The following is a 25,572-nucleotide window of genomic DNA, read 5'->3' as shown; positions in this document are numbered from 1 at the left end:
GTAGAGATTTGACCGGTTTGAGGTAAGTAACGATTGTAAATCTAGTCCTGAGGGTATGAAACCACGGATTTTGTATCATTCTACTATTTTTAGTGACACACATGCTAGGTGACGGGCGTGTGGGCGTGCACTGTTGTGGATTTGTGACTTGGTTTGCCCCGTAGCAACTGTAAAGTTGCATACTTTGTTGAAACCATTGATACTTATATGATTTAGAAAGATTTTATGTAAATTGGGCTGAATGCCATGTTTGGGCCTTGCGCCAATGCTGTTTGGACCCTTAGGGGCTGTTTCTTACCATCCTCTCATTGTTTTCGATTGAAAATCTATACTCAATCATGTTTATACTTGTTTACCGCATAACTCAGTTTTATAACTCTATTTTGATGTATATAAATGTTTTGGGCCGAATGCCCTATTTTACTGAAATGCCCGAGAGGCTTGAGTTACTTATGACTGAGTGAGGCTGAGGGCATGATTTGTGAGAATGAGTGTGGATCGGGGCTGACCGCCTGCAGCATAATTATGACTGAGTGAGGCCGAGGGCCTGATTGGTGAGGATGAGTGTGGATCGGGGCTGCCCGCCTGCATCATACTTTATTATTATCGCTCGTGAGTTGTCCGTGCAGATTATAGCGCTTAGGCTGAAGGAGCCCTTCCGGAGTCTGTATACATCCCCAGTGAGCTCAGGTACCTACTGAGTGCGAGTGCCGAGTGCCGAGTGCTGAGTGACTGGGAGGCAAGAGTGATTGTGAGGTATGCCCGAGTGGCAAGAGTGATTGTGAGGTATGCTCGAGTGGCACGAGTGACTGTGAGGTCTGCCCGAGTGGCTGTTTATGATTTCATCATTTTTGCTCACCTTTGCATTGAGCCTTTGTTTGAAAAACTATTGGAAAATAAAAATGATTTTTATTGGAACTGGGTTTAAACGAGATGTTTGATTCAAATCCTGATTTTTAAGAGTATGTGGTATTTTACTGAGATTTCCTGATATGAAAGTTATATGCTTTATTTCTTGTCAGTACTGCTCAGTCTTTATTTATTGTTGTTACTTACTGAGTTGGCGCACTCACGTTACTCCCTGCACCTTCTGTGCAGATCCAGGTGTGGCTGGACACGGTAGCGGTTATTGAGTATTCTGGTTGCAGATTTTCTTGGAGATAGCAAGGTAGCTGTTTGGCGATCGCAGCCCCTGCTCTTCTCCCTCTTATCTTCATCTAGTAGTATTTAGCTATTCTTCCAGGCTGAGTTAGCCTTGATATTGTTAGACAGATTATAGTAGATGCTCATGACTAGTGACACCCCGATGTCGGACTTTTCTTTTCCGCACTTTAGTTTTCTTTGATTTGAACTCTTTAAATGGAGGTTTTTATGTTAGATAACCTTGAAATTATCTTTGAAATGAAAATATCGTTTTGTTTTGGAAATAAGTCGGCTTGCCTAGTTCCACGATAGGCGCCATCACGACAGGGGGTTAGTTTTGGGTTGTGATAGTTTTAGAGTAAAATTGATGGAATGAAATACAAAATTTGTAGGGATTACTTACCTTGAAGATGGGGGGAGTTGGGGGTCTTGAGAGAGTGGAGAGGAGCTCCAATAATCACCTAAGAGGATTGGGAGAAATATGCTACCAAAATGCTCTTTATAAAGGCTTCAGGCCTAGCTTGTCCATCCTCGTGCATCGCGCGGACATGGACGAACTCTCGTTCAAGTTCGCGTGCTGGGGAAATGCTTCGCTATTTTGTTTAAATGGATGGGGGGTCTTTGCTCATTCAAACCCGTGCGGCGCACGAGTTTAGACGAGCCCCCTTAATGCATCCTTCCTATATTTTTTGTTTTCCAACTTACCCTCCTTCGATGCCTTGCTATGATCTAGATCCCCAATTCACTTCCAAACTTTCTTATAAGTATTAAACCATGATTACATAATGTTACCCTCATCCATAGCCATCTGGGGTACACAGGCAAAAATTGGAGATCTGAGGCGCAATTTAAGGCCTTAAACCCTCAGCAAAACGTTCCTTGTTCCGCCTGCCTTATTTTAGTAATTTGATTATAACTTCTTGTAGAAATATCCAAATGATAAATGGTTTGATGCGTTTGAAATCATACTCGGAGGACTATTCTTTAGGGATAAAATGCATGGAAAATATCTTTTTGCTATCAGAGTAATTCCCACTTAAAATAAGTGTAAGGCCCCATTAAAATTTTCTAATGATTTAAGATTTTAAAGTGCGCCAACTGTATTTGGGAATAACATATTCGAGTATTAAAGGAGACCTATGGGACACATTATTTTGAAATGAAAATATATGTTTAAGGTGTGTTGGAACATACTAAGGAGTTTTGTGAATAACAAGAATTGTTTGGAACAAGTTGGATGCATTAAGTGGAAAGGATATCTCAATTCGCATAAGATCCCACTTCAAATGCATTCTGCTACTAAACTATAAAGACTTAGGAGGTGATATACCTTTCAACTTAAATCCCTTTGAGTCTAATTTCCAACGCATCAAACCGTTTGTCATTTCTATATTCCTATAAAAAGTTATAGGCGTTTTACTAAAAACTATCCTGTCAGAAAAACGGGCCGCGTTTTGGGAGCCAAGCGCGAATCAAAACGGCAAAGTCAGAAGTAAAATTTTTGGGGAGTTTTGGGTGGCGCTGGGCGCGGACCATGACGCCAAAGGCATTGAATTGAAATAAAAGTGACATGGAAAGAGAAATAGCCTCATTCTTTGAAGATTAAACCTCCCCTCTCATCCTTAAGTCATCCAGGAGTTCTCATACTACCTAAGGTGAGTTTTTAAGTGTGTTTTATGACGATTTCACTTCTCAATCACTAGTCACAACAAGGTTTTGATTGGATTCCATAGGATTTCTTCAAAATCGCAAGAACACCCCAAAAGTTATCTTTCAAGATTTGGTCTACAAGAGGTATGTCCACCATCTCTAACTAGTCTATGGTGATTTTTTATGTATGAAATATGTGTTATGACTTATGGGATGGTGATTGGAAGCCATAAGTGCCTAACTTAGGTTGTGTTGGTATTGTAGAGATTGCAAAATGGTTTAATTGATGAGATTGGTGGTTTGGGATTAAATTGTTGGGCATGTATGTGCTAATGGAAGTTGTGGATGGCCTAGAGGTGATTGTGAGGTGAATCATTAGTGTAGAAGGTGGTTGTTAGGTGAAGAAATTCCATTGGAGGGGGTTGTAGAAAGATATACACACTAGATATTGATAAAAAGTCTAAATAACTTAAAGTATAGAAATCTTGCTAATATTGGTGCAATTGTGTTGCATTGCTGTAGACTGAAGTTGTTTAGTGTAGTGCAACGTTGTAGTATTATTAAGGGGCGAATTCCAGGTATGTTGGCTAAACTACTCTTTTAGAAATGAATTCCATGTTGTTCCCGTAAGTTTCAAGTATGGTTGACTCAAGTTCCTAATTCCCATGTTCCGATTTGTTCCTAATAAATTCGATGATCCCGAGTAAGCAAAGTGTCGAAAGATATATGTATTCAAATTGTGTTCCAATTATCACGTTATGTTATCCTTCGGGAATGTGTTCAAGAATGATATGTGCATTAAAATGTTATGGCTTTGAGTCGTGTTTCAAATGAAAGTTATGATACCAAATTGTAGGAGAAAAACTCGATATGCTTAAGACTCTTAATTGCTCATATGTGTACCTAAAGTCTTGATTGGAAATGTCTTATTGTTGATAATCTATAAAGATGCTCGAAAGTGAAAGAAGTTAGTTGAAGATATAAAGTATGGCCACCGTACCAAGAATGAAAGTTATACTTGTGGCTAGATGTGCCAATGAAATGAGATGATGTGAGAAAGATTATGAAATGAGCCTTGATTCAACTGTTCCAAAATTACTTCAAAAGTAGATTTGCCTAAAAGCTTATGTACTTAAGGCATGCCTCAATGTGGCTGTTTTAATTAATGCTATGCTTTGTGAGTATTTTCAATGTGTTTTGCGTTCTTACATATTTGTGAGTGAAAATTGTGTATTGCCCTTTTTGGGAAAAAGTATTTCAAGAATAAATGGTGTGCTACCTGTTTATGATTTTAACTTGCGCTTTGATTGTCAATCATTTTACTACATTTCTTGGAAAGAAATCTATTGTGTTTAAAGAACTTAAAGTTGTGATTTCCGAAATATTATATATGTTGATATTTATGATGATAATCCAAGGAAGGGAAGATATGAAAGTGTGGAATATGAAATACGGCCACCGTGCCATGAATAAAGAATCTTGTGAATGGCCAAAAGAGTTAAGAAAATATTGTTGTTGTGATTGGTTGAAAATACTTGTGAAGATTTATAGAATGTGAAAGATGATGAGGTAAATACATTTGTATCTATGTTACCTTGTGTGCAAACTAAAAATATTTTTGGGAGTATCGATAGACACCGATGAAGGGTAGGTTGAAATAACCTAACCCCGAAACTACATGTGCCGGTGTAGGAGTGGATTGTAATTATTCCCCTTATTTGGGATGAGATTGATGTGATAAAATTATTTCCTTTATTTGGGATGAGATTGATGTGATAAAATTTTTTCCCTTAATTGGAATTAGATGATTGATACAAAAGGATGATGTCGATCCACACGATATTGTGGTAAGATGGCCTAGCCGATCGGGTCGTGATCGGATGCCATGCCGCACACATGGTGGTGATTGTGCTGGAAATTATAATTAAAACTGTGATTGTGGTTGATGTCTCGAATGAGACGTCCTAGTCGATCGGGACATGATCGGACTCCATGCTAAAAGTACAGTGGTATTGGTATTGTGAACGGTGGTATTGTGAACAGTGGTATATCGGTGCTAAAGATCTCCCAACTAAAAATAATATTATTTTCGTGAATTGAAAAATTGTGATGTTTCAACTTGGCATTTGGATATCATTGGTTGTTACTTGTTGCTTCCATTGTGTTTTCCCTTTTTATATTGGCGTTCTATTTTGAAAGAGGATATTTAACTTTACATACTAGTACTATTCCATATGTACTAACGTCCCTTTTGTCGGGGGCGCTGCATCTTCAATGGATGCAGGTAGTTCAGCAGCGGGTAGTTTTGATCCTCGTTAGTAATTCCTCCCTATTCAGCAGGTTTTGGTAAGCCCTACTCTATTCCGGGCCTGATGTCACTTGATGTTATACTTTGTGTTTTGAGGTATAGCCGGGGCCTTGTTGCAGGCACTTCCATACCACTCTTCTGTTGTACTTAGAGGCTCCGTAGACAAGTTGTGGGTAGAGTTTGATGTTGGGAATTGAACTAGATGTGTTGGTATTTTTGGCAAACACAATTTTCATTATATCTATAAACTTGTAATAATTTAAAAATTATAAATGAAGTTGTTAATGGAAATGAAATGGGAGTTGTTAATGAAATATTTTCTGTATTTGATTAATGGAGTACATCTCCTCTTTATTCATGATTAAGTTTGGGTAGAAAAAAATCTATCAGGCTTGTCCGGCCGGGTTCACTCGATTGCGCGTCGGTCGCACTCCTCGAATTCGGGGCATGACAATAATGTGTTGTGCAAATTGAGACATCTTTTCCACTTAATGTATCCAACTTGTCCCACACAAATTCTTCCTACTCACAAACCTCCTTAATATGTTTCAACACACCTTAAACATATATTTTCATTTCAAAATGATGTGGTTCTATCCCATAGGTCTCTTTTAATACTCGAAACATTATTCCCAAATACCGCTGGCGCACTTTAAAATCTTAAATCATTAGAAAATATTAACGGGGTTTTACACTAATTTTCTCCTATACCCTCGTGTTATCAATGGAATCAAATATCATCTCTAATCAACCTTTAAATACAATGAGAATCAGAATCGAAGTTAAAATAAAATAATTGAATTATGATAGTGACAAAGGAAATTATCTTACTATTCCACTAGTAAATGGTGAATGGTGGAGGGATATCTTTAGTTCAGTTACGATGACAAATTTCAATACAAAGTTACCTCCATAACAGAAATTTAAGCTTGATATCACAATTTTATGATCTACTTTTATAAAAAATTAGTAAGTACCAGTTAATTTGAGATTATGGTCTTGAAATAAAATGAATACTTTATATAACCCAAACATGTAAGATGTATCAAACTTGCCATAAATAGTTGTAGTTTGCCTTTCCTATCTATTCCGGTAAGGGGTAGAGAACATGGGGAAGATGATGAAAAGGTTCTTGAGTTTGTTGAGAAGACAAAGGGGTGATCTATGGAGAAGACGAACGAGGGGTGCGGCGATGGCTGGCGACAAGGGATTTGGCCGGCGAGGGATTGGGGACGGCGATAGGAAGAAGGGAATTTTTCTTCTTTCTTTTCGATTTGTTCTTGTTTTAGATTTTTGCTTTTTCTCTCTGTTAACATGTCTTTTTTCCGTTGGTCATTTTCCATGTGGATAGCAAATGATACTCACATACCAAATATGAGTTGAGATTATTAAATTTGTATCCAATAGTACAATTTATTTGGGTCAAAATAAAAGATTTTATTCAACCATTTGTATAAATGTACATCCGTCAGTTCCATTTGGACTCTAGAACTTGCCACCTCTATTCCTGCATATCTAAGAAGCATTCACTATTTGTATTTACTGACATATATACTACTCTTAGCTAGGATAACTATTTAAACTTTCTAATATCTTCCTCCATTTCCTGTAATGCTACCCTTGAGTGTGTAGTTGAAGAATAATTTTTCTAAGTATATGGTGACTCTCATGTCTTTCTTTCTGGAATCTTCTAGCATTTCGTTCACTCCATATGTGATATACAATTGCAGCAAATAATCATGCCACTATTTTTGCTCTTGCTCTACTTCCTCGACTCCTCTTGGAGATCCAGTCCACTTACTCATTCCATGTCTTGTGCTGTCTATTTTCACCCATCCATCTCAGTAAAGAGGTCCAGTTGTGCCTTACATAGTTGCATTCAAAGAATATATGCATTAGTGATTTTGTAACTCCCATTGAACACAACACGAAATCCATGGGAACATTTATTCCCTATTTCTCTAGTCTGTCAACAATGGCTAGCTTTGTTTAATAGCTAGCCAAAGGATGAACTGATGCCTGGGTACTTATCTCGATACTATAATGAGATGTTTCCATGGTACTTTAGGATATTGTGGTTGTAAATATTGATAAGTTTTCTTTATGCTAAAGCCACCATGAGTACTGCATTTTTGGAGTTCCACCATAAAGTCTCTATTGTCAAATCAGCTCCTTGATCGAAAATTTTCCTCACTGGCCAACTTACTTGTGGAGGAGTCTTTATAGCATCTAGGTCTCTATTCTTTATGTAGAAACCATATATCCATTGCACCCATAGAGACTTTTTCCTTGAAGCAACTGCCCACAACAATTTGTAGATACCTGTTTTATTCCATAGGTTAAAATCAATAAACTTTAGACATCCTGCAACCCTTGGCATGCATAATGACTCCCATGAAACCAAGGTTTTTCTTGAGGCTTCACAGCTCCCAGTCTATAGAAAGGTTCTGCAAATACTGGTGAATAATTGTATGACTTTCTTCGGTATCATGAAGACCTGAGCCCAGTATCTCTGCATTTCAAAGAGTTCACTTTTGATAAGTTGTACTCTCCCATTGTAAGATAAAAACTTGGTAGTCTAGCACTTGATCTTGGAAGTCACTCTCTCCACAAGTGGCATACATTGTTGTATAGTAATCTTCCTGGAAGAAAGGGATACACCCAGATATTTGAAGGGCAGCTCACCCAATGCAAATTGCATTCCATTCAAAATCTGATCTTTCAATGCTTGTGAGACACCAGAGATGTATAGTGAGCTCTTGTCCAAATTTGCATTCAAGCCAGAGACACTAGAGACGTGATTAAAAGCTTGAAGCATAAGTTGTATGGAAGTTCTATCAGCCCCACACCATACTAGTAAGTCATCAGCAAAGCAAATATGCACCAACTTTATTTTACTACATATGGGATGATAATTGAAGTTAGGATTATGATGCAACTATTTTAAAGATCTATTGAGGTATTCCATGACCAAGACAAATAGGTATGGGGACATGGGATCACCATGTCTCAACCCTTTCTTTGCCACAAACTTGGGAGTAATTCCACCATTTATTATCATGGAATAGCTCATAGTAGTTACACATTCTATAATCCACCTAACAAATTTACTAGGAAATCCAAACTCTAGTAGAACAACTTTGAGAAAGTCCCATTCCACCGAGACATTTGCCTTCCTTATATCAACCTTGATAATGCATCTAGGAGATATAACCTATTGTGTGTAACCCTTAACTAGCTCATGTGCCACTATTACACTGTCTAGGATACTCCTCCCTGCTATAAATGCTGATTGTGAAGCTCCAACCAATTGGTTTACTATCATTTTGAGTCTAGTAGTGAGAATTCTAGCTATAAGCTTATATAAAGTGGTACAACATGCTATGGGCCTATACTCCTTCATAAGTAGGATTTGTCACCTTTGGTACTAGAGTAAGTGTAATGCAATTGACTTCCCTTAACAGTTTACCAGACTCAAAGAACTGTAAAATAGCTTCAATAACATCCCCCTATCACACTCCAGTATTCTTTAAAAAATTCTGCATTGAATCTATCCACTCCTCGAGCCTTATCATTGGGTAGATCTTTCAGTGCCTGAAGAATATCCAACCTTATTACAGGTTGAATCAACAACTGTTGTTGTTTCCTCTGCAAGCAAGGGCTATCCTTAGAAATGTGTGTATTCAAACATGGTAATTCTTGTGCTCTGCTTCCCAAAAGTTGTTGAAAGAATGTTGTGAATTCTTGTTGCACCTGCTTAGGGTCTGCCAGTTGTACTCCATTCTCATTGCATATAGATGTTATGTTGTTCCTGGAATGTCTAGCTTTAAGTTGAGCATAGAAAAATTTAGAGTTTTAATCCCCATGTGAAATGTGAAATCCATACAGCTCTTGACTTCTGTTTAAGGACACTCTCATATAACCTATTTCTCAAGCTCCAGCATTAATTCTTTCTCTTCCACAATCAATTGAGCATTATATAAGTCTGCTTCCAATAGTATATTTTTCGACCACACAAAGTGCTCAATAGGTACTTGCCTTAGTTTAAGTACCTAAATAAAAATACTGAATAAGTTTAGGGGTCTGCATATGTATTTGGCCAAAGAGAATAATATAGCCAAAAGTGCTATAAGATTTCTCTCTATTTAAACCAATGTTAGAACCCGCACGATGCGTGGATTATTTGACAGAATATTAATCTTATAAAATTATGATTTAATATATCATTTTACTTTAATAAATATTACTTGTTATTTTATTATCATGTAGTATACAAAATATGTAACAAAATTTATACAAAATCAAAGGATACACATTTGTCATGATCCAAAATTCTAACATGTCGTGATGGTGCCTATCTCGATACTAGGCAAGCCGACAATCTCAATAAACCCCAATTTCTTTTAAGTTTGAAAATATAATTGTGAGAAGGCACGGGAGAAAATATGTTATTGATATTGGATGAACAATATAATACAAGAGGTCCTTATTTATAACTATACTATACAAGGACATACTACTCTTCTACCAATGTGGGACAATACTATACTATATACATGCTGTAAACTAACACTCCCCCTCAAGTAGGTGCATATAAATCATATGTAGCGAGCTTATTACATATATAACCAATACGAGGACCAGTGAGGGACTTGGTGAAAATATCTGCAAGTTGATCATTCGACCTCATAAACTTTGTAGCAATCTCTCTTGAAAGTATCTTTTCTCTGACGAAGTGACAATCAATCTCAGTGTGTTTAGTTCTCTCATGGAACACCGGATTTGATGCAATATGAAGGGTATCTTGATTATCGCACACAAGTTCCATCCGACTGATTTCACCAAATTTCAACTCCTTGAGCAATTGTTTGGTCCAGACTAGCTCACATGTTGCCATAGCCATTGCTCGATATTCTACTTTTGCACTAGACCGAGCAACTACATTCTGTTTCTTGCTCTTCTAGGACACCAAATTTTCTCCTACTAAAACACAATATCCAAACATAGAACGTCTATCAGAAGGTGATCCTGTGAGCACCTAATTTTTGCCCTAATATGAAAATCACTCCTAAAAATATTCCAAAATAGTTTAGAGTTGTTCATGGCATATTTAGAGTGTTTTAAACAAAACAAAAAAAATTCATAAGTGTTAAGTTGACCTTAATTGCATTTAGGATTTAATTACATGCATTATCAAACGAAAATCACAAAAAAAAATATATACAAATCATTTTTACATTTTTTAGTTTTAATTTAATAATTTTCTTTCATTAGTGTTAAGTTGATTAATTAGTAAATTAGGTTTAATTTTGAAAATTGACTTCAAGTTAGGATTTTAATTTCAAAGAAAAGAAACAAACAAAGGAAAAAAAGGGGTTACTTTTGAATCTAATCCGGACTGGGCCAATTTTCTTGGCCCAATTGCCTTATTACCCTCCCCAAACCCGTCCAAGCCCACACCTGCCAGGCCCAACTATTCCCCCTCCCCTTTAATAAAAATCCCTACACCCATTCTCATCAGAGAACAGAGAGACGGATTCCCCCCTTTGGACGCCCCGGGTTACTCTCCTCTAAAAAAACGAGACCCCTCCCTCAAAACAAAAAATCCTAGCTGCCTCTCCTCCTCCTTCACTCTCTCATCTGATCACACACACACACTCCTCTCGCTGATCTCTCTCTCATAAGACACCCATGCACGCACCCATGGATACACGGAGGGAGAGCATCTGAAAACAGAGCTTGGATTTTCTAATTTCAAAAATCAGATTTGAGAAACAAAAGCTTCGAAAAACAGAAAGCGAAGTAGAGATTTCCATGAAGATTTGAATTCTAATGGATTGCTGGAAACTTTAAAGCTTAAAAAAAAACTTTTTCTGGGTTCCTATAAGTGTTGCTCGAAGTCCGAATCGCTGATCTCTGCTGAAGCTGGACTCCAATTTGAAGCATCTCGCCTTTATTTGGCTGTCTATCCAAGTTATTTTTTTTTGGTTCTTGCTTCAAACAGGTACACATATATTCCTAAGCTTGTAGTATTTAGGTTAATGGAATGAGAGCTAATGCAAATTCCTGTTGGTTTGAACCCGTATGTTAGTTTGCTTGGTTGTGATAATGACAGATTTATGAATGCTAGATTAGTTGAATTTAATAAATTTAAAGTTAATTTTGATCCTAAAATCATAATCTGGACACGATGCATAAAGATATATGTGATGTCTGCTTTATGAACCATGTTTAGTTCAATGGAGGGGCTATGATCCGATTTGTATGAAGTTAACTGATTGTTTGCTTATCATAAAAGGAGAAATTGAGGCTGTTGTTTACATGTATTCAATGTACAATTAAAAATGCAAAAGATGGACAGTAGACGAACTAATGTTGTTTTTAGTCACTATGCTTGTTTTAATCATAAAGTTCGGTTGAGCTCAATGATTAAGGGCTGTTTACCGCTAATCAGAATACTCCCTCAAGTGTGCTCATGCTTGTGCAATGACTAGATAATTTAAAACCTATGGTGTGGCTGTCTTAAAGATTTTTATGGTCTAAAATGTTAGTACAGTTCCTACGAATGTGAGTGCACACATGACAATTTCAGGCTAATTCACTGCCACAATGACCACTTATTGCAATTATGACTCCATGTTTCCATAATCTGTGGCCTTTACAAGCAATCTCAAACCTTAAAAAATTAATTGATTCATGAACAATTGTAGTTTGATTTAGGCGCGTATAAATAAATCATCGTGACTATGAGTACGATTCCCGTGGTATGGTTACGATACGTAAATCCCATTCGGGTGTGCATTTCATGTGACCCGACCACAACTTCTAATAATAATAAAAATAAATATGTTATAAGTTACGGGTGCGTTTCACGTGACGTGATTCACAATGTGTACAAAAACAAACGAGTGTGCGACATCGCGGTTTGTTCCAACGAATTCCATAAATACTAAAAGCGATTTTTAAAAGTAAAAAATGCACAATAGATTTCAAATGTGTAATAATTCAGTTAATCAAGCCAAGTATTAATTGTTAAGCGACCGTGCTAAAATCACGGAACTCGGGAGTGCCTCACACCTTCTCCCGAGTTAACAGAATTCCTTACCCGATTTTCTGTATTCGCGGACCATAAATAGAGTCAAATTTTCTCGATTTGGGATTTAAAATAAACCGGTGACTTGGGACACGATAAATTATTCCAAGTGGCGACTCTGATCAAATAAATAATCCCATTTCGAATATTGTCACTTTAATTGAAAAAACTCCCCTATCCCATCCCTTCGGGAAAAAAGAGGTGTGACAGCTCTGGCGACTCTGCTGGGGACCTCGAACCCAGAATCTCTGGTTCAGGGTTCAGAATTCGAGCTTAGAATAGCTGTTATGATTGGCTTTCATGATTGTCTGATTTTTACGTGTTTGAGCCTAATGTGCTAAATGCCGTTTTTTTATCGCTTTGATATTGTGTGAATTGTATATAAATTGCTATGAAACCTTTCTTCTCTCTTGAATCTTCTAAATCTTCTGGGAAGCGTGCGCTTCGCGTGGCTTCTTTTCTGTTAGAGTCATATCCTAATTTTAGAACGAGGTTCGGACAAGTTGCAAAGCCGGTGAAGCTTCTGTATTCCCGGTACGCTGCCCCCCCCGGCTCGAGTTGTCCGCTTGGGTAAGTCAGGTCTAGAACAATACACCCAGGATTTAAACTTAGAATAACATAGCCCCATATCGGATCCCTAGTAGGAACGTTTATTTGCATCAAGTGCATTTGACTTTGGGACTCAACATATGGGTTGGGTCCGTCCAGAACAGGTGTACCCAAATTAAAAGACTATTCGGATGCATTACGTGCTACTTGTGTATTCATTTGCTTCGGGTTGTATGTTGACTGGCTTCTAGAATAGGGAAAGAAAATCAGAAAAAAAAGGAAAAAAAGGAAAAAAAAAACAAACAAAATCACAAAAAACAAAAGCAAAAGTGAGAGGTAGGTGTTTGAAAAATTTCGAAACTCCGCCTAAATTTTTTTTTTTAAAAACAGAAAAAAAATAAGTCAATGTTTTCAAAAAGTCATGTTTCCCTTGTTCCGCCAAAACTGGCAGATCTACGCGAGTCTGATTCTCACCGGATGTGAGATACGTAGGCAAACCTCATCGGTTCCGGCCCACAATTTTCAAAAAATCCAAAAATATTTTTCTTTACCTCCTCTTTAGAAAGTCTTTCTTTTAGACCATAATTTTCAAAAAATTCAAAAATAATTTTCTTTACCTCCTCTTTAGAAAGTCTTTCTTTTAGACCACAATTTTCAAAAAATTCAAAAATATTTTCCTTTACTTCCTTCTTTGGAAAGTCTTTCTTTTAGACACAAACTTTTAAAATAAATAAATAAATAAATAAATAAAAATATATATATATATATATAAAAACATTTTCCTTTTAATTTCTTCTCAAAATCCAAAAATATTTTCATTCTTCGTTCGAAAATTGAAAAGAAAATTCAAGATTCAAAAATATTTTCATTTTTTTTCTTTAGAAGTATTTCTTTCAAAAATCCAAAATAAAATTATAAAAATCCAAAAACATTTCCTTTCTTATTTAGAAGTTTTTTTCTTTCGAAATTTCGGAAAATAAAAACTCAAAAAAAATATTTTCTTTCTTCTTTAGAAGTCTTTCTTTTCAAAAATTTTTTTTTAAAAAAAATCGAAATTCAAAAATATTTTCTTTCGTATTTATAAGTCTTTCTTTCGGAAATTAGAAAAAAAGAGTTAGTTTATTTCCTTTATTCTTGATCTTCCTGAACTACGCACGATCTGATTCATGTTCCCACATGATACGTAGGCAACCCACATCAGGTTCGATCGACCAAAAAAAAATGAAAAAATGAAAAACAAATGATGATGTTAATAAGGACCGACTGAGTCCATTCTAACATGTCTCTTGTTTTGAATCATAGAAGAAAGTTTGAGGTGGTCGGTTTGTGGTAAGCTATCAATACAAGATCCAAAGGAAAAATGTTATTGACAACTAACATTGAAGCTGTTACGAGTGGTCAAGAGACTCAGGGTTAGAGGGTTCAACAAGAGTCTACTATAGTTGAGAAAAATAGAATACTGAAACAGCAAATGACTGAAATGTGTCAAGCATCGGCCAATGGTCAAGGACCACCTCTTTCTCATGTTTTCCCAAAATTCACACCCATCTCGACTACTACCACTCATGTCTCATTGTCTGATCAATCCTATCCATTTGGGTTCAGTCTTTATCCCAACTGTACGACTACAGCTGGAACTTCTGTTGCGCGCTCCCAAAGTGTGCCATTGACAACCAATCAGACAATCACTGTTGTTATGCCCGTTTTCACTATCCCACAGCCCACGGCGGTACAAAAGAAAAGTTATGAGTCACAATTTGCTACCTATCAAGAACAATATCATTCTCCTGAGTACCACTCGTACCTATTTGATCTTCCTTCAAAGATTGAGAAGCCTGCCCAAAAGATGGCACAAGAAGAAATGACCCAAAGAGTGAAAAGCTTAGAACAAAAGTTGAAAAACTTGCAAGGGTCGGCAGGTCAGAAGAGTATTGCCTTTAAGGATCTATGTATGTTCCCCGGTGTTCGTTTGCCACTTGGTTTCAAGACTCCCAAATTTGAAAAGTATGATGGACACGGAGACCCCATAGCCCACCTGAAAAGGTATTGCAATCAACTAAGAGGTGTGGAGGGAAAAGAAGAACTAGTAATGACTTATTTCGGGGAAATCCTGACTGGGGTAGCCTCTGAATGGTTTATGGATCAAGAAATCTCTCACTGGAATGTCGGGGATGACATGGCCTAGGCTTTTGTCAAACAGTTCCAATACAATATCGATATCGCCCCAGACCGCAATTCCCTTTCAAACCTAAAGAAGAAACCAACTGAAAGTTTCAGGGAATATGCCATTAAATGGAGAGAGCAAACGGCTATAGTTAAGCCACCCATGGATGACCACGAGCTAATCACTGTCTTCCTTTAGGCTCAAGAGCCAGATTATTTTCAAAACATGATGTCCGCAGTGGGCAAATCCTTCTCGGAAGCAATCAAAATTGGGGAAATTGTTGAAAATGGCCTTAAGACTGGCAAAATTATAAGTCAAGCAGTTCTCAAAGCTACAACTCAGGCTGTCCAGATTGAATCTGATAATTTTAGTGACATGAATGAGAAGCATGAAGAAACCATGATGACAACTGGGTCGAGAAGAGGTCCTAGGAGAACATCTTGAAGGTATGAGCAACTTCATCAGGTTTCCCATGATTCCCTTGAGCACTACTATCCACCTCAAAACCCACAATACTCTTTTGCTCCACCTCAGTATGTTGTCCCGCCACCAAGACACCCAGAAGGCGAGCACCAGCATCCCAAAGTCTCCATCAGTCTCCATCGAATTCTCAAGTGCCCTATAACCCGCATCCAAGCCAGGGGTATAGAGGGGAACAAAGGCCGAAAGATAATTTTACACCAATATGAGAGTTTTATGCAAGCTTGTTTGAGAAATTAAAGCATTATGACATGATTTTACCTATTCCTCCAAATCATGTGGACCTACATGCAAGAAGCTTTGACCCTTCTAAAAGGTGTGAATACCATTCCAATGCCCAAGGGAACAATGTTGAAACCTGTCGGGATTTGAAAAGAGAAATAGAAAGGATGATCCAGGAAAAACTGATTGTGATCCAAGATAATGACACCCAGAATATCACGCAGAATCCTTTACATGCACATAATGATGCACACTTTGTGGGGATGATGTGTGGTGACATGGAGTATGAGAATCCTCTCGAGAACTTGCCGACTGAAATTGGAGAAGACCATGGTAAATCTGATGAGCAAATTTGTGGCTAAATGTCAAGCTTAGCAATTGAAAAGTCATTCCCTCCTCACTAGGAAGGAATCTTGGTAGCTTGTTTTGATATTTTTCTATTATCTGGGTTATTTCAGGGTTGTGATCCAGATTTTTATGTTTTATTGAGTCAAACCCTTCCATCCCTCTATTCTGTTTGTGTGAGTCTTGTCTGTCTGTTCTGTTGTTATTTTCATTATCCGGTTTATTTTAGGGTTGTAACTCGGATTTTAGGTTGTTTGTCTTGTTATTAAACTCTTCCATCCTTTACTCAATGAAATACAGTTTGTCCTTTATGTCATTCCATGCTTAATTCTTTCGCCGCTAGTTCTAGTGACATGACATACATGCGGACTTTTTGGCTAGATCTTAGAAAATTAATTTAAGCTTGAATTGGATAATTCAGAAAAAGACACTTTTGAGGATGAAAAAGAGTTGAAATACCTTGGAATTAAGCTCGAGCAAAATTCACGTGGAACTAGAATAGTCATACCCATGGAGGTTAATGATCTTTACCTTCAAATCATTGTGAAGGTCGGGTTTGTTGGAAAGTTTGACATTAATGGATGGAAAGTGTCTTTTGATCGCGACACACCAAGAAGATAGACATGTTCATCAATGCTATGATCGCGAAAAGATAATATGTTTGGCATTCTCGAGGCTTGGAGGCCCTTGTTCTGCTACCCAAACACTTTATACCCTTTGTTACACCTTTTGAGCCTGTGTTATTTTCTTTGATCACCCTCTTTTGGAATCAAGTTTAGAGTCAAAAGTCAAAAAACAAAAATGAAAAGAAAAGTTCATGCTCCCAAAGTACAAACTGGGAAACTCTTAGAAAGTTCAAGTGAAAAAGAAAAAGAAAAAAGAACATTCGAAGGTCCATCCCCTAGAAAATAGAAGCTGGGGCAGTTTGTTTTGAAAACAAAAAAAAAAAGAGAAGAAAGAAGGAAAAAATGAGAAAAAAGAAAGAAAGATGAAAAAAATAGTTAGTTCAGATGTTTGAACTACGTTAGACCTGATTCCTTAAAAAAAAGGATACGTAGGCAGCCTTACACGGTTCGGTCCAACCAAATATGAATTCAAAAAAAAAAAAAATCCAAAAATCCCCAATATCTGAAACTGGGGCAATGATTTTATTTCACTTTTGAAAGAGTCGATTCCAAGAGTTGTAAGTCTACAACCCCTTATTTTGAGTCTACTTTGAGCCTTCATGACGTCCCTCTTTTCCAACCCTATCCAAAATTCTTCCAAATAAAGACCTCCCGATATGCCTTAAGAATGTCAAGAGAAGCATGCAATGAGCAACGGTTGTCACGCGTCATAGAATACTGTCAAGTTGCTCACACAAGAAAGCAAAAGAAAAAGGAAAAGAGAAGAAAAATGAGAGTCTTACAAGTGAAAACCCTGACAGGCACTGTAAGGCGACGGTAAGCAGAGATGAATAAAGAAGAGAGACTTGTTGGTGAAAACCCCTCGGGGCATCATTAGTCGATAGTTGAGTCATGAAGCTGATGCAAAGGATTGGCACGAACAAGCCCGACTTCAAAGGTCATAAGAATGGTAAAAGGGAAGATTGGATCAGTTTGATAGATCAGGTTGTTAAGTCCAAAATGCATGTCATGATCATTAAGGCTAGTTACCGCAAAATAATAAAAAAATAATAAAAAATAAAAAAACTCTTCCTTCTGTCCTTCCGACAGGGGCATTTCTTGTTAATACCGTTTCTTCACACCATTGTGTCCCTTCACTTTGAGTCAGTCCTTGTCAAAACAAGCAAGAAAAGATTTCAAAATCTACTACCAGCTTTTCAGTTGCACAAAGTAAATTTGGCAAGCACAGTCAGGTGTTACAGTTAATATGCCTTGAGGATTCATGCAAAGGCTTCCCCCCAAAATACCCTTGTCAGCCTAGGATAAAACGTCCTAGTCTGATGGATTTTCTCCCAATAAAAATCTTATTCTGATGAATTTTTCTCCTAAGATAGAAAAACCTAGTCCGATGAATTTTCTCCTAGGATAAACGTCTTAGTCTGATGAATTTTTCTCCTAAGATAACAAAAAAGGACCTAGTCTAATGAACTTTCTCCTAGGATCAAAATCTTAGTCTGATGAATCTTTCTCCTAAGATAAGAAAACCTAGGCTGCTGAATTTTTCTCCTAGGATCAAAATCTTAGTCTGATGAATCTTTCTCCTAAGATAACAAAAAAGGGACTTAGTCTGATGAACTTTCTCCTAGGATCAAAATCTTAGTCTGATGAATCTTTCTCCTAAGATAAGAAAACCTAGGCTGCTGAATTTTTCTCCTAGGATAAAATATCTTAGTCTGATGAATCTTTCTCCTAAGATAACAAAAAAGGACCTAGTCTGATGAACTTTCTTCTAGGATCAAAATCCTAGTCTGATGAATCTTTCTCCTAAGATAGTAAACCTAGTCTGATGAATTTTCTCCTAGGATAAACGTCTTAGTCTGATGAATCATTCTCCTAAGATTAGAAAACCTAGTCTGATGAACTTTCTTCTAGGATAGAAATCTTAGTCTGATGAATCTTTCTCCTAAGATACAAAAAAAAAAAAGACCTAGTCTGATGAATTTTCTCCTAGGATAATAAGTTTAAAAAAAGGGAAGTCTGAAAAAAAAACAAAGGTCAATTTTTAGTTTTCTTAAGTTATCAATCTTTAGTTTTCTTGAAATCAAGGGTCCCGCCTGGAGAATAGGGTCAGTTTTTAGTTTAGTCAAGTTTAGTTTATAGTTTTCTGCAAGCTCAATCTCAAATTTAGGAGATGCACTTCCTAGTTTGGGTTTTTCAGATTTTTATTTCTTTAGGAGACACACATCCTAGTCGAGTCTTCAATTTTGCTCTCATCATTGCATCCTTCATCAATAGCATAGGTAATTTATAGTTCTGCTAATAACTCACAAATCTTCCTAGTGTAAACTGGGGCAGAAAGAGTTTCTTTTGTTGTTTCCATTTTGTTGTAGTTGCAGGCGCCCACCTGGAGAACGAGGGAATTAATTTCAAGTTTTAAAGTCATCAGGCACCCACCTGGAGAATGAGGAAATTTGTTTTAATTTTTAAGTCATTATCAGGCGCCCACCTGGAGAACGAGGGAATTTATTTTAAGTTTTTAAGTCATCAGGCGCCCACCTGGAAAACGAGGGAATTCATTTCAGTTTTAAGTCATCAGGCGCCCACCTAAAGAACGAGGGAATTAATTTCAAGTTTTAAAGTCATCAGGCACCCACCTGGAGAATGAGGGAATTTGTTTTAATTTTCAAGTCATTATAAGGCGCCCACCTGGAGAACGAAGGAATTTATTTCAAGTTTTTAAGTCATCAGGCGCCCACCTGAAAAACGAGGGAATTCATTTCAAGTTTTAAGTCAACATCAGGTGCCCACCTGGAGAATGAGGGAATTTATTTCGAGTTTTAAGTCATCAGGCGCCCACCTGGAGAACGAGGGAAGTAATTTAAGAATTCAGTTCAAGTTAGAAGTAGCAGAAGCTCGCCTCAAGAATGCGAGCTGACAGTCCGAGATGACCAAAGGAAGAAGTCTCAATCCAAAAAAAAAACAAAAATGAATCCAAAATGCAGAAGCAGATGAAAAGATATGGGCTGCTCAAGATATGATTGAAGTTGCAAGCTTTGCATGTCCTGTCTTGATACGAAAAGCTGAAGAAGAAAGAACTAGCACCTGCAGTTAGCAAGCATCAAGGTTCAAATCAAAAGTCAGCATGAAGAACCCTTCAAGACTCAAGATCAAGCTTCAGAGGACTCATAGATAGGAATCTTGTAACTCGTAGCTGATAGGCTTAGTTAGTCTTTTTCATTTTTGACTTTGGTGTAAAAAGAAGCTCAGCAAGCAGTAAACAGCAGCAACAACAGTGAAATCACAGCTTCTCGGTAGTCCCAGCTACCTAAACTTCCAGAACTATACTGACCTGATTCCTTTATAGCCAAGGATATGTAGGCAACCTCTAAAGTACGGTTCGGTCAAATATTTTCAAAATACTTCCCATAGAGTGTCAAATGGGCAAAAATTGCTCATAATTGCTCACTTTATCTTTGCCCGAAAACTCTTCATGTTCTCGAGCAAAGAGGGGCAGCTGTGAGCACCTAATTTTTGCCCTAATATGAAAATCACTCCTAAAAATATTCCAAAATAGTTTAGAGTTGTTCATGGCATATTTAGAGTGTTTTAAACAAAACAAAAAAAATTCATAAGTGTTAAGTTGACCTTAATTGCATTTAGGATTTAATTACCTGCATTATCAAACAAAAATCACAAAAAAAAAATATATACAAATCATTTTTACATTTTTTAGTTTTAATTGAGTAATTTTCTTTCATTAGTGTTAAGTTGATTAATTAGTAAATTAGGTTTAATTTTGAAAATTGACTTCAAGTTAGGATTTTAATTTCAAAGAAAAGAAACAAACAAAGGAAAAAAAAGGGGTTACTTTTGAATCTAATCCGGACTGGGCCAATTTTCTTGGCCCAATTGCCTTATTACCCTCCCCAAACCCGTCCAAGCCCACACCTGCCAGGCCCAACTGTTCCCCCTCCCCTTTAATAAAAATCCCTATACCCATTCTCATCAGAGAACAGAGAGACGGATTCCCCCCTTTGGACGAACCCTAGCAGCTCTCCTCTAAAAAAACGAGACCCCTCCCTCAAAACAAAAAACCCTAGCTGCCTCTCCTCCTCCTTCACTCTCTCATCTGATCACACACACACTCCTCTCGCTGATCTCTCTCTCATAAAACACCCATGCACGCACCCATGGATACACGGAGGGAGAGCATCTGAAAACAGAGCTTGGATTTTCTAATTTCAAAAATCAAATTTGAGAAACAAAAGCTTCGAAAAACAGAAAGCGAAGTAGAGATTTCCATGAAGATTTGAATTCTAATGGATTGCTGGAAACTTTAAAGCTTAAAAAAAAACTTTTCCTGGGTTCCTATAAGTGTTGTTCGAAGTCCGAATCGCTGATCTCTGCTGAAGCTGGACTCCAATTTGAAGCATCTCGCCTTTATTTGGCTGTCTATCCAAGTTGTTTTTTTTTGTTCTTGCTTCAAACAGGTACACATATATTCCTAAGCTTGTAGTATTTAGGTTAATGGAATGAGAGCTAATGCAAATTCCTATTGGTTTGAACCCGTATGTTAGTTTGCTTGGTTGTGATAATGACAGATTTATGAATGCTAGATTAGTTGAATTTAATAAATTTAAAGTTAATTTTGATCCTAAAATCATAATCTGGACACGATGCATAAAGATATATGTGATGTCTGCTTTATGAACCATGTTTAGTTCAATGGAGGGGCTATGATCCGATTTGTATGAAGTTAACTGATTGTTTGCTTATCATAAAAGGAGAAATTGAGGCTGTTGTTTACATGTATTCAATGTACAATTAAAAATGCAAAAGATGGACAGTAGACGAACTAATGTTGTTTTTAGTCACTATGCTTGTTTTAATCATAAAGTTCGGTTGAGCTCAATGATTAAGGGCTGTTTACCGCTAATCAGAATACTCCCTCAAGTGTGCTCATGCTTGTGCAATGACTAGATAATTTAAAACCTATGGTGTGGCTGTCTTAAAGATTTTTATGGTCTAAAATGTTAGTACAGTTCCTACGAATGTGAGAGCACACATGACAATTTCAGGCTAATTCACTGCCACAATGACCACTTATTGCAATTATGACTCCATGTTTCCATAATCTGTGGCCTTCACAAGCAATCTCAAACCTTAAATTAATTGATTCATGAACAATTGTAGTTTGATTTAGGCGCATATAAATAAATTATCGTGACTATGGGTACGATTCCCGTGGTATGGTCACGATACGTAAATCCCATTCGGGTGTGCATTTCATGTGACCCGACCACAACTTCTAATAATAATAAAAATAAACATGTTGTAAGTTGCGGGTGCGTTTCACGTGACGTGATTCACAATGTGTACAAAAACAAACGAGTGCGCGACATCACGGTTTATTCCAACGAATTCCATAAATACTAAAAGCGATTTTTAAAAGTAAAAAATGCACAATAGGTTTCAAATGTGTAATAATTCAGATAATCAAGCCAAGTATTAATTGTTAAGCGACCGTTCTAAAATCACGGAACTCGGGAGTGCCTCATACCTTCTCCCGGGTTAACAGAATTCCTTACCCGATTTTCTGTATTCGCGGACCATAAATAGAGTCAAATTTTCTTGATTTGGGATTTAAAATAAACCGGTGACTTAGGACACCATAAATTATTCCAAGTGGCGACTCTGATCAAATAAATAATCCCATTTCGAATATTGTCACTTTAATTGGAAAAACTCCCCTATCCCATCCCTTCGGGAAAAAGGAGGTGTGACAGATCCTGCCCAATCAGCATCTGAGTATCCAATGATCTGCTCATGACCTCGATCCTCAAAGAGTAACCCTTTGCCTGGAGCCGATTTTATATATCGAATAATGCGGACAACTGTATCCCAATGACTATCACAGGGAGAATTCATAAACTGACTTACAATACTCATAGGATAAGAAATGTCGGGTCTAGTCACTGTGAGATAATTTAATTTTCCAACCAGACGCCTATAGCTTGCAGGATCGCTAAGCGGCTCCCCCTGTCCTGGCATAAGTTTAGAATTCGGATCCATCGGAGTGTCAACAGGTCTGCAACCTATTATCCCCATCTCCTCAAGAATGTCTAAAGCATATTTTCTTTGAGAAATAACAATACCTGAGCTAGACTGGGCAACCTCAATACCTAGAAAGTACTTCAATCTGCCTAGATCCTTAGTTTGGAAGTGCTGCTTCAGATTGGTAATACCATCCTGATCATTGCCAGTAATAACAATATCATCAATATAGACTACCAGATAAATACAGAGACTTGAAGCAGAGTGCCGATAAAATACAGAATGATCAGCTTCACTACGAATTATGCCAAACTCCTGGATAACCGTGCTGAACTTACCAAACCAGGCTCGAGGAGACTGCTTTAGACCATAAAGTGACCGACGCAAGCGACATACAAGGCCACGAGACTCCCCCTGATCAGCAAAACCAGGTGGTTGCTCCATATAAACCTCATCCTCAAGATCACCGTAAAGAAAGGCATTTTTAATGTCCAGCTGATAGAGGGGCCAATGACGAACCGCAGCCATGGATAGAAAAAGGCGGACTGAAGCCACTTTAGCCACGGGAGAGAAGGTATCACTGTAATGGAGCCCAAATATCTGAGTATATCCTTTGGCAACAAGACGGGCCTTAAGTCGATCAATCTGTCCATCGGGACCAACTTTGACTGCATAAACCCAATGACAACCAACAGTAGATTTACCTGAGGGAAGAGGAACAAGCTCCCAAGTACCACTTGTATGTAAAGCAGACATCTCATCACTCATAGCCTGTCGCCATCTTGGATGAGACAACGCTTCACCTATAGACTTAGGGATGGAAACCAAGGACAAAGAAGATATAAAAGCATAATGGGGAGATGACAGACGATGATAGCTCAAACCGACATAATGAGGATTAGGGTTAAATGTGGTCCGTATACCTTTCCGAAGTGCAATCGGTGTACTAGGAGCAGGGTCCGCAGCAGGAGCAGGGTCAGGTGCAGGACGAGAACCAGTTGGGCCTGATGGAAGACGCAAACGATGATGATAAGTCAAGAGTGGTGTTTCTGTGGCTGGGGGAACTAGGGGAACAACACTAGACTCCTCAACGGTTGGTATGGATGAAACCTCTGTGGTCGAAGGTGGAGGAGGAGCTATAGTAAACTCCTCAAAGATCGGTATAGGTAAGACCTCAGATATATCATGGTGGTCAGTAGAGGTAAAGAAAGGTTTAGACTCAAAAAATGTGACGTCAGCTGACATAAGGTACCTACGAAGATCTGGAGAATAACAACGATATCCCTTCTGAACACGAGAATAACCAAGGAAGACACACTTGAGAGCACGAGGAGCTAACTTATCTTTCCCAGGGGCTAAGTTATGAACAAAACATGTGTGAGCAGGGTCCGCAGCAGGAGCAGGGTCAGGTGCAGGACGAGAACCAGTTGGGCCTGATGGAAGACGCAAACGATGATGATAAGTCAAGAGTGGTGTTCCTGTGGCTGGGGAACTAGGGGGAACAACACTAGACTCCTCAACGGTTGGTATGGATGAAACCTCTGTGGTCGAAGGTGGAGGAGGAGCTATAGTAAACTCCTCAAAGGTCGGTATAGGTAAGACCTCAGATATATCATGGTGGTCAGTAGAGGTAAAGAAAGGTTTAGACTCAAAAAATGTGACGTCAGCTGACATAAGGTACCTACGAAGATCTGGAGAATAACAACGATATCCCTTCTGAACACGAGAATAACCAAGGAAGACACACTTGAGAGCACGAGGAGCTAACTTATCTTTCCCAGGGGCTAAGTTATGAACAAAACATGTGTGAGCAGGGTCCGCAGCAGGAGCAGGGTCAGGTGCAGGACGAGAACCAGTTGGGCCTGATGAAAGACGCAAACGATGATGATAAGTCAAGAGTGGTGTTTCTGTGGCTGGGAAACTAGGGGGAACAACACTAGACTCCTCAACGGTTGGTATGGATGAAACCTCTGTGGTCGAAGGTGGAGGAGGAGCTATAGTAAACTCCTCAAAGGTCGGTATAGGTAAGACCTCAGATATATCATGGTGGTCAGCAGAGGTAAAGAAAGGTTTAGACTCAAAAAATGTGACGTCAGCTGACATAAGGTACCTACGAAGATCTGGAGAATAACAACGATATCCCTTCTGAACACGAGAATAACCAAGGAAGACACACTTGAGAGCACGAGGAGCTAACTTATCTTTCCCAGGGGCTAAGTTATGAACAAAACATGTTCTCCCAAAAACACGAGGTGGAAGAGAGTATAAGGGTGACTGGAAAAACAATACTGAATGCGGAATCTGATTCTTGATGGGAGATGAAGGCATCCGATTAATCAAATAACAAGCTGTGAGAACTGCATCGCCCCAAAAACACAACAGAACACGAGATTCAATTAGAAGTGTGCGAGCAGTCTCAATAAGGTGCCTATTCTTCCCCTCAGCAACCCCATTTTGCTGAGGGGTATAAGGACAAGATGTCTGATGAATATTTCCCTGAGAAGTCATAAACTGCTGAAATTGAGAAGATAAATATTCTAAGGCATTATCACTGCAAAAAATGCGAATAGAAACACCAAATTGGTTTTTGATTTCAGCACAGAAACTCTGGAATATAGAAAATAACTCAGAACGATCTTTCATTAAGAAAAGCAAGTACATCTTGAATAATCATCAATGAAACTGACAAAATAACGAAATCCCAAGGATGAACTGACTCTACTAGGACCCCATATATCAGAATGAACTAAGGAGAAGACAGACTCTGCATGACTCTCAACACTACGTGAAAAGGAGGCTCGGGTATGTTTCCCAAGTTGACACGACTCACAATCTAATGTAGACAAACTAGATAAACTAGGCACCATCTTCTGAAGTTTTGATAAACTCGGATGTCCTAAACATCTGTGGATTAGAACTGGAGGATCTATAACTAGACATGTTGTGGAAGGACTGAGTG

At 38.0% G+C, this 25,572-nt stretch overlaps 1 long non-coding RNA gene across 1 annotated transcript; it reads left to right on the top strand.

The window, feature by feature from the left end:
• The first annotated feature begins 13,846 nt into the window (after positions 1–13,846).
• LOC138896898 (uncharacterized) lies at positions 13,847–16,741 on the top strand. The gene is made up of 2 exons (XR_011410458.1): positions 13,847–14,268; positions 14,494–16,741. It is a non-coding gene; the product is annotated as an uncharacterized lncRNA (long non-coding RNA).
• Positions 16,742–25,572: the final 8,831 nt, after the last annotated feature.

Source organism: Nicotiana tomentosiformis, chromosome 8 (genome assembly GCF_000390325.3).
Source record: "Nicotiana tomentosiformis chromosome 8, ASM39032v3, whole genome shotgun sequence".
In the NCBI taxonomy this organism is placed as follows: Eukaryota; Viridiplantae; Streptophyta; class Magnoliopsida; order Solanales; family Solanaceae; genus Nicotiana; species Nicotiana tomentosiformis.
The sequence above is the reverse complement of the archived record's forward strand: the minus strand, read 5'-3'. Positions and strand labels throughout refer to the sequence as shown.